The following is a 16,520-nucleotide window of genomic DNA, read 5'->3' on the forward strand; positions in this document are numbered from 1 at the left end:
TTCAACAGGCTTTGTTTGGGACCAAACAATCACTTCTAGTGATTACTGTGCTTAGTCAAAGAGTGCGCGACCGAGTGAGTGCGTGCGTGCCGTGCGTGAGTGCGTGAGTTGAGTGAGTGCGTGCGTGCGTGAGTGAGTGCGTGCGTGAGTGAGTGCGTGCGTGAGTGCGTGTGTGCGTGAGTGCGTGTGTGCGTGAGTGAGTGAGTGCGTGAGTGAGTGCGTGTGTGCGTGAGTGAGTGAGTGACTGAGTGAGTGCGTGAGTGCGTGCGTGCCGTGCGTGTGTGAGTGCGTGCGTGAGTGAGTGCGTGTGTGCGTGAGTGACTGAGTGAGTGACTGAGTGAGTGGGTGCGTGAGTGCGTGAGTGAGTGAGTGAGTGAGTGCGTGAGTGAGTGAGTGAGTGAGTGCATGAGTGAGTGCGTGAGTGACTGAGTGAGTGAGTGAGTGAGTGACTGAGTGAGTGACTGAGTGAGTGCGTGAGTGAGTGAGTGAGTGAGTGCATGAGTGAGTGCGTGAGTGCGTGTGTGCATGAGTGACTGAGTGAGTGACTGAGTGAGTGAGTGCGTGAGTGACTGAGTGAGTGAGTGAGTGAGTGACTGAGTGAGTGACTGAGTGAGTGCGTGAGTGAGTTGAGTTAGTGCGTGCATGAGTGCGTGAGTGACTGAGTGAGTGACTGAGTGAGTGACTGAGTGACTGAGTGAGTGACTGAGTGAGTGACTGAGTGAGTTGAGTGCGTGCGTGAGTGCATGAGTGAGTGAGCATGTGCAGGAAGGAGTGCAGTGTCATTCACCTTTAAGGTGCCCATCAGTCACCTGTGGGGTTCTGGTTAAGAGGCAATTCTTTTCCAGGAAGCCTGCAGTAGGGCCAGGTTGCTGCGTTTCTGCTAAACTCAGGGTGTAGCTGGTTTGCAGACCCATGGTTTCCACCTGGAGGTGATTTTACTCCCCAAGTGATATTTGGCAAAGTCTAGAGAGACTTTTGGTTGCCACAAGGGGTGCGGGATGGATGCTACTTGCGGCATCCTACAGGTAGGGTTCAGGGGTGCTGCTTGTATTGTTCCCTGGACTATCCTAACAAGGTGCCACACACTGGCTGGCTTACAGTCACAGACAGTTCTACTTCCTCCGTCCTGGAGACTAGAAGTCTAAACTCCAGGATTTCAGCAAAAGTCTGCTATCTCCAGAGACATCAGGGAAAGATCGTCCCTTACCTCTTCCCAGTCTCTGGCGGTTTCTGACCTTCCTTGGTGTTCTTTGGCTTGTAGAGGCATCACTCGCTGCCTGCCTCTTTTCACACGGCCACCTTTTCTCTGCACCCATCGTCTCCCCTCTTTCTAGAATGACACCACTCAGATTAGGACCCTAGTACCCACCATACTCCAGTATGACTTCATGTTGACCGATAACATCTTCCAAGGGCCTGTTTTCACACAAGGACATTTCACGAGTACTGGGGGTTCGTATTTCAACGCATCTCTTGGTGGGGAGATGGGGGTACACAATTCAATTCATAACATTGCTAAACATTCTGCAAGCCACAACATAATCCCATGACAGAGAATTCTCCAATCCCAAATGTTCTGCTGCTGGGAAAGAGGGCTGTGGGCCATCTCCTTTGAGTAGCATATGCCACGTTGTACTCAGTGTCAGCTAGAAGGGTGTCCATGACTTTCTAGTCCTGCCTCTCCAGAGTGGCACTCCTGACTCCTGATTCAGGAGGAAAACCGCTAGCCAGGCCCAGCACTCACTGAGACCTTTTCTGCGCTAGACACTTAGACACTGTTCTAAGCACTTCCATGTCTGCATAGATAATAACTACCTATCACTGTCCCCATTCTCCATCTCCAGATGAGAAGTCTGAGGTGCTGAGGATAGAAGCTCCTCTCTTGATTCATTTGTAGAATTCACCTATGTTGTTTACAAAAAAGACAAAAAAATATTATAAAACCACTTATTTTTAATAGATAACGTGAACGTAATGCAAAAAGGGCAAGAGTACACATTGAAAAACACCATTTTCCCCCTCACTTGCGGTCAATGTCTCCTCTCTCTCTGAAGCCATGCTCAGTCTCAGTTGTTCTGGCTTGCCTTCAGAAAGACACAGTGAACGGTGGTTGGGTGGGTAGGTTGATGGATGGGTGGATAGGTAGACAGGTAAATGATGGCTGGATGGACAGAGGAACCGAGAGGGAAATGATACTGGATGCATACACATAGTTAGGTGCACAGTTCTAGATAGTCAAGCAGACCTTGGAGATATTTCAGGTTTTGTTCCAGGCAAATGCGTATAACAGTAGAGCAAGTTATCTGAAGTCTTTGGTTTTCTTAGTGCACATGGAATATAGTCTGTAGAGCTGCTCTGAGTCGGGGGTGGGAGGTAGTCTATTAAGGGATCCCTGGTGGTACTGCGGCTTAGGTATTGGACTGTTAATTCCAAGGTCAGCAGTTCTAGCTCACCAGCCACTCCACTAGACAAAGATGAAGCTGTTGGCTCCCATAAAGATTTAATCTCAGAAACCCTATAATAGGTCACCATGGGTCAGAATTGACGTCATGGCAGTAGGGTGTGTTTTTGTTTTGTTTGGTAGCCTATTAAGTATGTGGGAGAAAAATGAAGCTTTCTATTTCCGCAAAGCGTTGTAGTCTCAGGAGCCCATGGGGACAGGTCTACCCGGCACTGTAGGTTCGCCATGAGTTGGAATCGAACCCATTGTAGTTTCGGAGTTTTGTTACATGTGTAGCAACATAATGAACAGTTGGAAATATTGAGACGCACCCACATGTGGCACAGAGGCAGAAAGTGAGACCTGGTGGCAATAGACTTGCAGGGTTGCAGCAAACCTTCAATTTGTTAAAAAATAGTGTCTGGGAAACACAGTAAACAACACATGACTGTATAAGTATGTTCACAGAGTGGTATCTCACCGAACATTGCTCGGCATTTTGTTGTTTTCCAGTTAGTAGTGTGTTCACAGAGAGCTGCCTCACTCTCTTCAGGGGTGTGTAATATTCAAGTGTATGGATGTACCACAGCTCTGTAACCAGTCTTCGGTTGACGAATATTTACGTTTGACCGGTCTTATGCTATTTAATATATGTTTAAATTTGTCCTCCTTTCCTCATTTTTATAGAGTTGCAAAGCAGTATAAGAATGTAACCTCCTTCCCACATATTCAAATGCCTAAATTCTGCCAATTCAAGAATGACCTGTGAGAAGTTACTCTAAATCAGCGGTTCTCAACCTGTAGATTGCGACCCCTTTGGGGGTTAAACGACCCTTTCACAGGGGTTGCCCAATTCATAACAGTAGGAAAATTAGTTATGAAGTAGCAACAAAAATAATGCTATGGTTGGGGGGTCATGACAACATGGGGAACTGCATTAAAGGGTCACGGCATGAGGAAGGTTGAGAACCACTGCTTTCAATTATCTAGCCAGCTCTTGCTTTCTAGCGTAAGCCCAGGCCATACCATTTGTGGAGGAAGGATAGCTGGGGTGCTTCTCACCCCTTGATGTGCACCAACATCACTTTGGGAACTGCTAAACAGAGCAGGTGGGGGGACCCAGCTCTTAAGGAGGCAAAGCCTTGGAAGCTTATCTAAGAAACTCCCCAGTGGTTCTGTCAGTGGTTCTATTTGGGACTCAGGGAGCCAGACTGCGTGCTTCCTACCGTGCCAAGTGGCAGGAGGATGGGGACAAAGACAATGCCCTGACCCTCCAGGAGCCCGGGTCTGATTGGGAAAACAGACCCTGGATAGATGCCTGCATTGTAAGACAACGTGAGGAGCTGTCAGCCAAGCCCTGGGGCACGAGTGGCAAGATTTGCAGGGGAAGGAGATGGCACCTCAGTTGACTCTTTGAGGGGAGTAGCAGTGAGCTGAGCCAGGCAGTAGGAGAAGACCAGCTAGTGCTGCCTGAGTAAAGACACAGAGGAAGACAAATGTGTCATGTATGCTATTGTTGAGACACAAAGATGGAAGCGGGAAGGGAGGAGACAAGTCTAGGGCAGGTGGCCCGTGCTGCCTCTCAGTGGTCTCTGGTATCCCTCCTGGACCCCTCATCCTGAAAGTCAAATCGCATGCTCATAAATACTTTGTCCCCCTGCCCCCCACCCCCAGCAGGCAAACTTGCTTAACCAGCAGAGCCAGCCTGGCATCTGAGGAGGCCCATGAAGAGTCTCTCATCCTTACTAATCTGGTGGTTACCTAAGAACTGGGAGCAAGATGGCAACAGAGAAGCCCGGAGGCCCCAGCACCAACGTGAGCATAGAAACGACTGGGCTGTCACTGAGGAGAGAGAAGGAACGCATGTGGGAACAGCGCCCTTTACAATCCCAACCTTGTATTTTAAGAAAACGGATGATGCAAAACTTGGGAAGCGGCTGGGGGAAGGTGAGAAGCAAGGTGAACCATAGCTCTATGGAGGCTGGCCATCTGGAGCCGAATCTGCCTCCTCAAACAATCCCTAATTGTTTTTAATAGGGTGCATAAGTTATGTTTGGCTTCCTCCGCTCCACACAGTCTCCCTTTTGAGACTGTTTTTTATTTTCTTATGGAACAATAAGGCCAATATAATTAAAAAGCAGCGAACATAGTCACCTCCCAGTGATGGGGCAGGTAATTAGGAGCTCCTTCATGGAGGAAGGTGGTTGTTTGCCTTTTCTTCTCGCTTTCTCTTTCTCTCTTTTCTTTCAATGTTGCCATTTTTTTTCTTTTTGTACATTTTATTAGGGACTCATACAACTCTTATCACAATCCATACATATACATACATCAATTGTATAAAGCACATCCATACATTCCCTGCCCCAATCATTCTCAAGGCATTTGCTCTCCACTTAAGCCCCTTGCATCAGGTCCTTTTTTTCCCCCTCCCTCCCCTTTCCCCCCTCCCTCATGTGCCCTTGGTAATTTATACATCATTATTTTGTCATATCTTGCCCTATCCGGAGTCTCCCTTCCCCCCTTCTCTGCTGTCCCTCTCCCAGGGAAGAGGTCACATGTGGATCCTTGTAATCAGTTCCCCCTTTCCAACCCACTCACCCTCCACTCTCCCAGCATCGTCCCTCACACCCTTGGTCCTGAAGGTATCATCCACCTTGGATTCCCTGTACCTCCAGCCCTCATATGTACCAGTGTACAGCCTCTGTCCTATCCAGCCCTGCAAGCTAGAATTCGGATCATGGTAGTTGGGGGGAGGAAGCATCCAGGATCTGGGGGAAAGCTGTGTTCTTTATCGGTACTACCTCGCACCCTAATTAACCCATCTCCTCTCCTAAACCCCTCTATGAGAGGATCTCCATTGGCCGACACTTGGGCCTTGGGTCTCCACTCTGCACTTCCCCCTTCATTTAATATGGTATATATATACATATACATATATACATATACACACATATACACATACATACACACACTTACATCTTTTTTTTTTTGCATGATGCCTTATACCTGGTCCCTTGGCACCTCGTGATCGCACTGGCTGGTGTGCTTCTTCAATGTGGGCTTTTTTGCTTCTGAGCTAGATGGCCGCTTGTTCACCTTCAAGCCTTTAAGACCCCAGACACTATCTCTTTTGATAGCCGGGCACCATCAGCTTTCTTCACCACATTTGCTTATGCACCCATTTGTCTTCAGCGATCCTATCATGGATCTAATTCCATTTTTATGACCTTTCTGAAACCCCCTTGTGACTGTCTGGTTCGTGGTTTATCCCCAGTGTCTACAATGTACAGTGTCTAGTAGATATACTACTGAGGGGTCCTGGTGGCTTACTGGGTTATACTTTGGCCTACTAACCACACGTTTAGCAGTGAAACCACCAGCTGCTCTGAAGGAGAAAGACAGGGCTCTTTATTCCCCCAGAGTCATAGTCTCCGAAACCCACAGGGGCCGTTCTACCCTTTGCTATAGAGTCACTATGAGCCATACTAGACTCTATGGCAGTGAGTTTGAATTTTGAATCTAATGCTCCGTTAGTTTGTCATACTGTGGTGGCTCATGTGTTACTGTGATGTGGAAGCTACATAAGACTGTAGTGGCTTATGAATTACTGTGATGTGCCAGTTTTTGCAATGCCAGCAGAGTCTTTCATGATGGACAGGTTTTAGAGAGCATCCAGACCAAGTGCTGGAAGATGAGGTCCACAGGTTGGAAGGCACTCAAATCCACAGTGGTTGCAACAATGGACGGACTCAAGCAAACCAGCAATCATGATGCTGCTGCAGGATGAGACAGCCTTTCGTTCGGTTGGACATGCGTCGCCATGAGTTGAAACCAACTTGATGACACCCAACACCAACAAGAGGATATCATGTTCATGTGGAGGAGGATGGGGAAAGTGGCAAGGGGCAAGAGGACATCCTCTCATACAGCTTCTGGGGTCTTCCTCTCTTGGCTTCTGTTCCTGAACATGTTCTACATATCAAGTAATGAGATAAATGCTTCACATATGCTAAAATAACAACAGCAGATTTCCTGATGGCTCTGCACCATTGTCTCAATTGGAGAGAAATTTAGGAGGCTAAGAAAATGACCCAAGATTGCCAAAGAAGAGCATAGCCAAGGTCTGACCCCAGACTGGTTTCTCTCCAAAGCCTGTGCCCCCACATTGTATTTATGGTCCAGCTAACCCATACGTCCCAATTCATCACCACAGATACTCTAGTAGCTGCATGCATCCCTCCCTCTCTCATCTCCCTGATGACAACATTCAACAACCAGTCACCATCAAGTCAACTCTGAGTCCCTGCAGCCCCAGACTAGAACTGTGCCCCACAGGGTTTCCAATGGCTGATTTGTCAGAAGTCGAATCACCAAACCTTTCTTCTGAGGTGCCTCTTAGCAGACTCAAACCATCCATCTTTCAGTCAGCAGATGAGTGTGGAGATCATTTGCATCACCCAGGAACTACTATCTTTAAATATAATAACAATATACCATATAGACTCAAGTATAAGCCAACCCGAATATCAGCCGAGGCATCTAATTTTATGACAAAAAACTGCATTAAAAATATGCTTGAAAACTTAGCTTATACATGAGTATATACGGTATCCATGAACTTCCTCACTTGACACAATTCCTTTTTTTTAACTACAGCGAAATAAGGGTGAGAGGGACATGAGCCCTTGGGACATTCACAGTTTAGTAGCTGGTCTAGAGACTCTGCCTAAAGAACAAAATCACACCCATACTAATAGCTCCGATGTCATTGGTCACTGCCGTGGACTTTCACTGTGGTCCATGCTTTCCTAAGCAACAAGCTGCAGGCGCTCAGAGCAGGGAGCCTTGGCTGCTAGTCAGCAGTGTCCTGGTGATGAGGGAGGTGAGACTGGAAGATGGTGTGAGCCTATGATAGAGAAGAGGATGGGCAAGGCCATGATGAGATGCAGGAAGAGGAGTCTGAGGAGTCAGTGGTGTAAAGTCTTAGTGTTCACTATTCTGCCTTTGTAGTTTCTAATATCCATTGCAATGGCTACACAGAAACTCACAAACCAAAAAAAATGGGATTTTTAAATAAGTTAACAAATTGTAATGCCAGTGAGAAATGCTCAGGTAGTTTTTTTATCAGGACCTGATGCAACGTTTCAGTTTTCGTAATGAATGCCCAAAGGGGCATACCACTCCACTATAAACCTCAGCCCAAAAGCATGCAGCCCAAGCTCTATGGGGCAGCAAACCCAGCTCTACTTCATTGGGTCCACCTTCCCCAATTAAGTTCGCAGAAGCTCCCTGTGGTAGTTACATATAACTTCATGTCAACTTGAGGCTATTAAGAGTAAAGGGGTGGGGTCTATCCTGTCAATCAGGTCATTGCCTGATGCCTTCTTGTGGGTGTGGCCTTCTCATGAGGATTCTGGGAACTTCCTCTCTTTCTCCCTAGAGACGGGCCACTTTCTCTCTCTCTTGATCTGCCTTTGTTTTCCTATTATCAAGCTACTTCGATTTAACTTGATGACAGCCAGAGCCCTGGAGATGCTTCCACTGCCACTGGATCTTCACACCCACCCACCTGTGATCTTCCTTCATTCAGCATCATTGCAGGTGCTGTGTGAGTCTGAGAGGAATTTATGGACCAGTGTTGGACATATAGGCCAATATAAGATTTATGGACTTGCTCTGGACTAGCCTGGGATGTTTTCTCAATATACAATTGCTCTTTGACATTCAGCTTTCTCTTACACACATATGTGTGTCTCTGGATTTGTTTCTCTAGTCAACCCGGGCTATCTCACACATCCAACTCCACAAGCCAGCGTCCTGCAAAACAGCACTCAACTTGATCCGTGAGATGGGAAGTCCATGGTTTTGTTCCATGCTCCAGCTTCTAGTTCTGCTGCTGCTCCTCTGATGGGGTAGCTGTCATCTGGATCCAGGAGGTTCACTGCACAGGGATCTTGGGTCCAGTGGAGGTGCCCCACTCCTGGTTCTTGCTGGGAATGAGAGCCTCCATCTGCTTCTCAGAGGACTCATTTTATACGTCACAGGATGGCATTCCAGGGAGTCTTGCTCATAATTACTCACAGGTAAATCCTATTAGTGTATCTCCCCACCTTCTTATCAGACCCATGCAGGGAAAGGTCATTTGGCGGTAGTCTGACTCTTTGGCTAGGAGAGCCACATTAAATAATTCACTGCTCCTGTAATTAGGCAAGCATCTAATTATACCAGGACGGGGGGTGGGGGTGGGGCAAAAGAAGGTCTGGGCAAAAGTTGGAAAGGCAACTCAAGTTAGGCTACAGAAAGCTTGATGTCAGGCCAAGGTGATTAGACTCGGTGGGTGGGTAATAGGAAACTGTAGGAATCGCTGGCCATCTTTTTAGAGACCCAAAGGAAAAGATTATGGGAATGAGCAGCGAATTCGGTGAACTTCAAGTGGCTTGGTCATCAAGGGACTGTGTCGGTGACCAGTGACAGGACCCCAAAGTGGCCACTGGGGATGGTTGCACGACATGAATAGTGCGATCGACACCACGGCAATATACATGAGCAGTGTCCAACTGGCAGATGCTGTATGTATTCCTACAATAATAAAAAACAAAACCAGTTGCCACTGAGTCAGCTGCAAACCATGATGATCCCAGTGGTCAGATAGAATTGCGCTCCATAGGCTTTCCCATGTCTGCGTGTTCTGAACTAGATCGTCAGCTTTGCTTCTGAGGCACCTCCAGACTCAACCTCCAACTGCTTGGTGGGCATCTGATGGATCCGATGGCCTGCACCACCCAGGTTCCCCAGCTTCAGCATAAAGGAGCGAGAGAGAGTAATGGCGGTAGCTTAAGACAAGGCCTGATCCTGGAGCTCAAGCCAGGCTGTGGGATCTGAGTCTATCTCTGTCCATCTCTACGGCACTGCTGCATTCCCCCTGCCCCCTCTACAGATTCCATTCTCATGTGGCTTCCCCGCCCCAGCTTGAGCTCCATCTTTTCAGCAAAGTCTGAAATAGAAGAGGCTCTTTCAAGGAAGCGCCTTAGCCCTATTTGGCTCATGCACTAATCCCTGGGGGCCTGTGGAAGGCAGGGCTCTACTGAGTGAGACCTGAGTTCCACTATCACACCTGGGCTGTGGATGGCACCTGCATGTGCCAACTGGACCTTGAGGACTGAGTATGAGGAGGAGTGGATTCTTTGGGGGGAGGGGGACCCCCAAACCCAGGGTGTTGTTACAAGAAGGAGGCAGAGCGTGGGCCTAGCAGACAAAAACAACAGATGTCCAATACAACACCTTTGAAAAGCAGGCAGAGGGATGACGGGGTGGGCATGGTGAAGGTGGCCAGTTCTGCCAGGCTTCAGGATCAGTGGTGGCCTCCATGGCCCCTTACCTTCTGCTTGCTGTATGTACTCCTGTCGAATGTGCCCACCCACAGCGATATTTGTAATTGCTAGGAGGAGTCTTCAGAAAGAGGGGATGCAGTCGCCTCTGAGTGGGCTGGGAAAGTGCAAAGCAGACCGCAGGAAGTAGGAGTTCTGGTTTTGTGTTTTGGTGTTGAAAGCCAGAGGAAGCAGTTGATGAATGCAATTCTGCAGAGCTGGGCCTGCAGTTGCCAAATCAGGGTTACATTTGCATGCCCGGGTTTCCATGCAGAAGGTTGCTCTCATGCAAATAGAGTTGCTCCAAACACACACATCTGCTCAACTAATGAATAAATCCTTAATGTCCGCCCGGCTGCTACTGTTGGGGCTTTAGGAGTACCCAATCCTTCTCCTCAAAGGGTACCCCAAGGAAGGGTTTTTTTTGCTTCACCCCCCCCCAACCCCATGAATGTTGGAGAGCCAGGGCTGGATTGATGGCAGGGTTCCTGCCTTCGTTACAGAAGCAGCACAGTGAACAGTTCTTCCTGAAGACATTCTAGAAGCTGGGCCCACGGGCTGTGGACCCACCCGCAGGTCTTCAGCGGCCCAGGGTCTGGAATACTACTCCCCCTCCCCGCATCCCTAGCCGACCCTGCTGCTTACAGCTGGGAGTTTATTTAAAACCAACCACAGCCCAGGCCTCCCATCCAGAGACTCTGGTCCAGTTGATCTGAAGCAGAGCCCAGACTTGCGTTCTGTTTTCTTTTTCAAAGTTTCTCAAGTAAATCCAAAATGTGGTCAAGAACTAGGGGTTTCATTAGACCTGGGAGTCTGTGTGTTTGCTTCCCCAAACCATTTCTAGATGCAGTCATACCCCATTTGCTTTCCCTCTTTTCCCTCTTTCCCTGTGCCTTTATGTCCGGCCCCCTCAAAGTCCACCGCAGGCTCTTCCTTTCTCTGCCCTCACTTTCCTAATCTGTCACAGCGATGGGCCTGCGTGCATCCCAAGAGTTGAATTTCTGAGGCGGACACACTACGGGTGAGCACATGGGAGAACCTGTGTGCCATTTGACTAGACACACCGTGCACAATCTCAGCGTGCGCCTCAGGTCAGTACGCCTCACTGTTAACACCCTGGAGACAGGCCTGGCTGTCATAACCGGAGCACTAAGATCATCTAGTAGGGAGAGCTGAGCACCCTCCCATGCAATGGCCAGCCCCTAAACAAAGACCTGGGACCAAAGCTGACACTGGAGGTTCCCAGCTGACCTCCCCTGCGAAAACCTCAGCGTCTCTGGTGGCGTATCATCGAGTCTAATGGCCTACAGCACATGTCGACTTGGCTCCTCTGGGGAGCAGCTAGAAATGACTTTATGTGATGCCCATGGAGTTAGCTGGGTATTTTCTGCTTTCTCGTTTTCAGTTAATGTATGAACCACTTTCGATACTGTGACATATGGTTCCTAAAGCGCTTCTTTTCTCTCCTCTGTGTTCCCTCCCGCCACACCAGTTTGAAGCGGGGGTGAGAGGGACAGCTGGAGGAGGCCCTAAATATGGCTCAGAGGAGCCGAGGTGGAGACCACAGAGGCGGCTCCCTGGGAAGGCCCTGGGCTGCCCGCTCAGCTCCCAGGAGAAGCTGCTAAAAGGAGTGTTAAATGCACCCGTGGAAGTTCTCAGCGCCAACTGGCCAGTGGGAGAGGTGCCTCTCAGGGCCTGAGCTGAGCACGTTGCTCAGGTGAACCAAAGTTTCCCACTCCCCCCACACATGAACTAATCACACCTCTTATCTCAAGTCTGGCGCCCCCTGGTCTGCATGTTTGTGAAGGAGCAAACAGGACGAGGCCTGCGAGTGACTCATTGCCAGGCCCCTGAGTTTGCGCACTGCGCCTGTCAAAGAGGTGGTGGTATCGCAACTGCAATTTCCACGCAGTTTGGAGAGATGGTGTGAGGTTAAGAGATACTCCCTAATGGCGGAAAAAAAAAAAAAAAGCACCATGCACTTTCAGTCTCTAGAAACTAAAACTCACTGCCCTAGAGTCTATTCTGACTCAGAGAATCTTCTGGGAGTAACCAGAACCGTTTAAAGTATGTGAATTATACTCAATTAATAAGATCCTTCCAGCCATAATCCATTATGTGATATGTTATAATTCTAGATTCCATAGACCTGTGGCTACAGTCCCATTTTGGAGGGCATTATCTGCTAATAATCAGGAATAAGATGAGATCAAGAGCTGACCTTAGCAGAGGGTGTGAATCAGACAACGTTCTTTGTTTGATGGTTCTCTTGGTTACTGTTATTCGTAATGGAGGTTAGGAATAATATGCTACAGCTGAGAGGGGAAAATTTCCTTCTGAAGTGGCCTGGGCAAATTGGCTGGCTGGTTAAGATTAGTAAGAGGCCAAGGCCTACCAGAAACATCTTGCCAGAGGTCCCGGGTCATATGTGCATAAATAAGAAACATTCCGGGGATGGAGAATAGAGTTAGATGTAATTTGCACCATGTAACTCCTTCTAAATGACCTTTCCTGCATAGATAGGTCTGGTAAGAAGGTAGGGAAAACACTGATAGGATTTGTCTGTTAATTGTGGACAGGATTCCCTGCAATTCCCTGCTACATATAAAATGAACCCACTGAGAAGCAAGGGGTGTGAGCGCATCACTGAAAGAGCCAGGAGTAGATTGGCCCCAGCAAGTGGCTGGTCCCTGACTGACCTTCAGACTTTGGACCGAACTGCACCATTGCATGAGACATTTCCTCAAACTTTCGTGAGTTCTGTGGGACACTGGAGTGACATACCCAAGGGAGGTGTAGGGGGAAGTGGAACTATCATCTTATAAGAGTTGGGCTTTGGGGACTTTTTCAATCTCCAACATCGTGGGACTGGTTTGGTATTAATTCCTAATAAATTATTGCCACAGCATGTACAGGAAATGCAGGTCCCGCAAGAGTTCACTTACTTGGCTGCCAGCTCAAAGGTTTGAGGTTTGAGCCCACCCAGAGTCATCTTGGATGAAAGGCCTGGTGATTCTATTTCTGAAAAACCAGCCATTAAAAACTCTACGGAGCACAGTTCTACTCTTGACGCCCCTGTGTCCCCGTGACTTGGCATTAACTCGAAGGCAGTTGGTTGGTCTGGAGAACTTATGAGATGGAGAAGATTCTAAAATATGAAGAACTTGAGAAGGACTAGAATTTCTTTCTTTTTATCATTTTATTAGAGACTCAGACAACTCTTATCACAATCCACCCATACATCAATTGTACATTGTACATATGTACTTGTACATTCATTGCCTTCATCATTCTCAGAACATTTGCTCTCCACTTAAGCCCCTGGCATCAGCTCCTCATTTTTCTCCTCCCTCCCCACAACCCTCTCCCTCATGAACCCTTGATAATTTATAAATTATTATTATTTTGTCGTATCTTACACTGTCTGACATCTCTCTTCACCCACTTTTCTGTTGTCCATTCCCCAGGGAGGAGGTTATATGTAGATCCTTGCAATCAGTTCCCCCTCCTACCCCACCCTCCTAGTATCGCTACTCTCACCACTGGTCCTGAAGGGATCATCCGCCCTAGATTCCCTGTGTTTCCAGTTGCTATCTATACCAGTGTACATCCTCTGGTCTAGTCAGACCCACAAGGCGGAATTGGAATCATGATTGTGTGTGGGGGTGGGGGGTGAGGGTGGGTAGGAAGCATTTAGGAACTAGAGGAAAGTTGTATATTTCATCATTGCTACACTGCACCCTGACTGGCTCATCTCCTCCCTGTGACCCTTCTGTAAGGGAATGTCCAATTGTCTGGAGATGGGCTTTGGGTCTCCACTTCGCACTCCCCCTCATTCACAATGATATGACTTTTTGGTCTGATGATGCCTGATAACTGATCCCTTCAACACCTCATGATCACACAGGCTGGTGTGCTTCTTCCATGTGGGCTTTGTTGCTTCTAAGCTACATGTCTGCTTGTTTACCTTCAAGCCTTTAAGATCCCAGACACTATATCTTTTGATAGCAGGGCACCATCAGCTTTCTTCACCGCATTTGCTTATACACCCACTTTGTCTTCAGTGATTGTGTCGGGAAGGTGCGCATCATGGAATGTCAGTTTAATAGAACAAAGTATTCTTGCATCCAATGTCCATCTTCTACCTTAATACTAAATCTATACATATATGTACATAGACCTATTTCCATGTCCTCATATATAAATATATGTACATGTGTGCATGCCTGTATTCAGACCTCTGTAAATGCCCTTTGCCTCCTAGCTTTCCTCTATTTCCTTGACTTTCCTCTTGAGAGAAGGACTATAAGTTCTATGAACCATTCTGACACCAAGACATACCAGTGAGAATTGGTTTTGTGGGTAGGGCACAGCATAAGGGTTGAAATATGTCTTTTCTACAATTACTTCCAAAGACGCTTCGAGATGGTGCTGTATTGTCCACGGAGGAAAGATGATTGTCAGGCATTAACGCACATGTGTCACTCACCCGAGACTCCGTGCAGTCCTCTTGGCCACGCCCCGAAGGCCACGTGCTCAGTGAGCGCCTTTCAGGGACCAGCGGCTACTTATGAGCACATCTCCTTCTAGCCATCCTCTGATAAAATCTGCCTTCGAAGCTGTCTGCACGGATGGTCACATCAGTTCCAAAACAAATGTATTATAAGTGACATCTCTCCTGGTCAGTTCGCAAAAGTGAATGACATGTTCTAGACTGGTGACAGCACAGTGGGCGCTCTGTATCCCTGGGCTCTGCCTCCATACATTCAACCAACCCTGGATCTAAACTATTCAGAAACAAGAAATTATTCTAGAAAGTTCCAAAAGGCAGTCCCTGGGTGTGCCCTCTGACAAGCACTTTGGCGAGTGCACGTGGATGGAGTGCTGTGGGCACCGCCTGCTAGCACCTCCTTTACGCTTGGAGGTCCCCGCTCTCTCCAGCAGGGGCCATTGGAGCGTTTCGTTCACTCCTTGTGCTGTGTGCACCCCTCGTTTCTGTGAAAATGTGATTCCTAAAAAGTAATTAAGTGGAAATCTGGGACTGCTCACTGTAAGGTCAGTGGTTCAAAATCACGAGCAGCTAGCTCATCAAGAGAGAGATAAGGCCATCTCCTCCTGTAACAATTTATAGCCTCGAAACCCCTATATAGGTCTGCTGTGTGTTGGAGTCAACTTGATGGAGTGGGCGATGCGTGGGGCTGCTAACTGCAAGGTCAGCAGTTTGAACCCATCAGTTGCGCTGTGGGAGAAATATGAGGCTTTGTACTCCCATGAAGACTTAGTCTCAAGAACCCACAGGGGCAGTTCTACCCCATTCTCTAGGAGATTGCTCAGAGAAGTCAGAATTGGTTTTTGAAAATTTACATAGTGTTTACATTGTAGAAAGATATTATCAATAGCCTAAATATGATCTAAAGCAGTGGTTCTCAAACTTCTAATGCCGCAACACTTTAATACAGTTCCTCATGTTGTGGTGACCCCACAACCATAAATTTATTTTTGTTGCTACTTCATAACTGTAATTTTGCTACTGCTATGAATTGGGTGACCCCTGTGAAACGGTCGTTCGCCCCCCAAAGGGGTCACAACTCACAGGTTGAGAACCGCTGATCTAAAATATCTAAGAGGATATGCTTATGTTATATACAAATACTACAGGAATGTAAGCTTCCTAGACCCTCCACAGATACCCAAATCCAAAAGCCTCACCTTCCTCCTGCAGAGCAGCTGGTGGCTTTGAACCATATGCTTTGTGGTTAAGAGTCCAGTGCTTAGCTGACAGCACCAGCAGGACTCCTTTAGAAACAGTGCAAAGAAAAGATGCTAAACTGAACGTCATTTCAGCTTTTCTGACTCCACTCCACTTTTAGTTCTATCTGTCATACCTCCAACAGCACCCTGCTGGCATAGTGGATTACATATTAGGCTGCTATCTGAAAAGTCAGCGGTTCAAACCCACCAGCAGCTATAAGGGAGGGAAATGAGGCTTTCTACTCCAATAAAGATTTGCAGCCTTGGAAACCCACAGAGGTAGTTCCACTCTGTCCTCACTGTGCATCGGGATGACAGGATGGTATTGGTTAGCCATCTAGCTAACATTTATTGAATACTCCCCACATATTTCCTCAGCATCTTCATTACACAAGTCGCTTCATTAATCTCCAACTTGTACTAAATAACTGGTATTAAAGCAAGGATGTTTCTTGTGAAGCTTCTTTGTAACATCAGGAGACCTAGCATCCCTTTTTCTTATTAAAGAAGATCTAAGAAACAGGGAAATTATTGGTGAACCAAGTATCGACATGATACAGGACCCACCCTGTACTGCTCCATCTTTGTTGAGCCAGGTGCTTGCAACACGGTACCTCCAGGCTATAGCACAAAACCTATACGGTGAGTGTTAGTCTTCATTGAACAGCATTTCCAGTTTGTGTGTGATCAAACAGGAGGCCAGAAAAGCAAGAGTCACCTCAAGTCCTTGCAGCTGGTGGTAGCAGAGGTGGGACTCTAACACAGATGTATCTGTTCAAGATGCCCAAACCAAGCCCACGCCCATTGAGTTGATTCCGACTCATAGCAAGCCCGGGTAGTACAGTGGGTTATATGTTGGACTACTAACCACAAGGCCAGAAGTTTGAAACGACCAGCTGCTCTGTAGGAGAAAAATGAGACTTTCTATTCCCATAAAGAATAACCCTCTCAGACACCCACAG

Source organism: Tenrec ecaudatus, chromosome 5 (genome assembly GCF_050624435.1).
Source record: "Tenrec ecaudatus isolate mTenEca1 chromosome 5, mTenEca1.hap1, whole genome shotgun sequence".
In the NCBI taxonomy this organism is placed as follows: domain Eukaryota; kingdom Metazoa; phylum Chordata; class Mammalia; order Afrosoricida; family Tenrecidae; genus Tenrec; species Tenrec ecaudatus.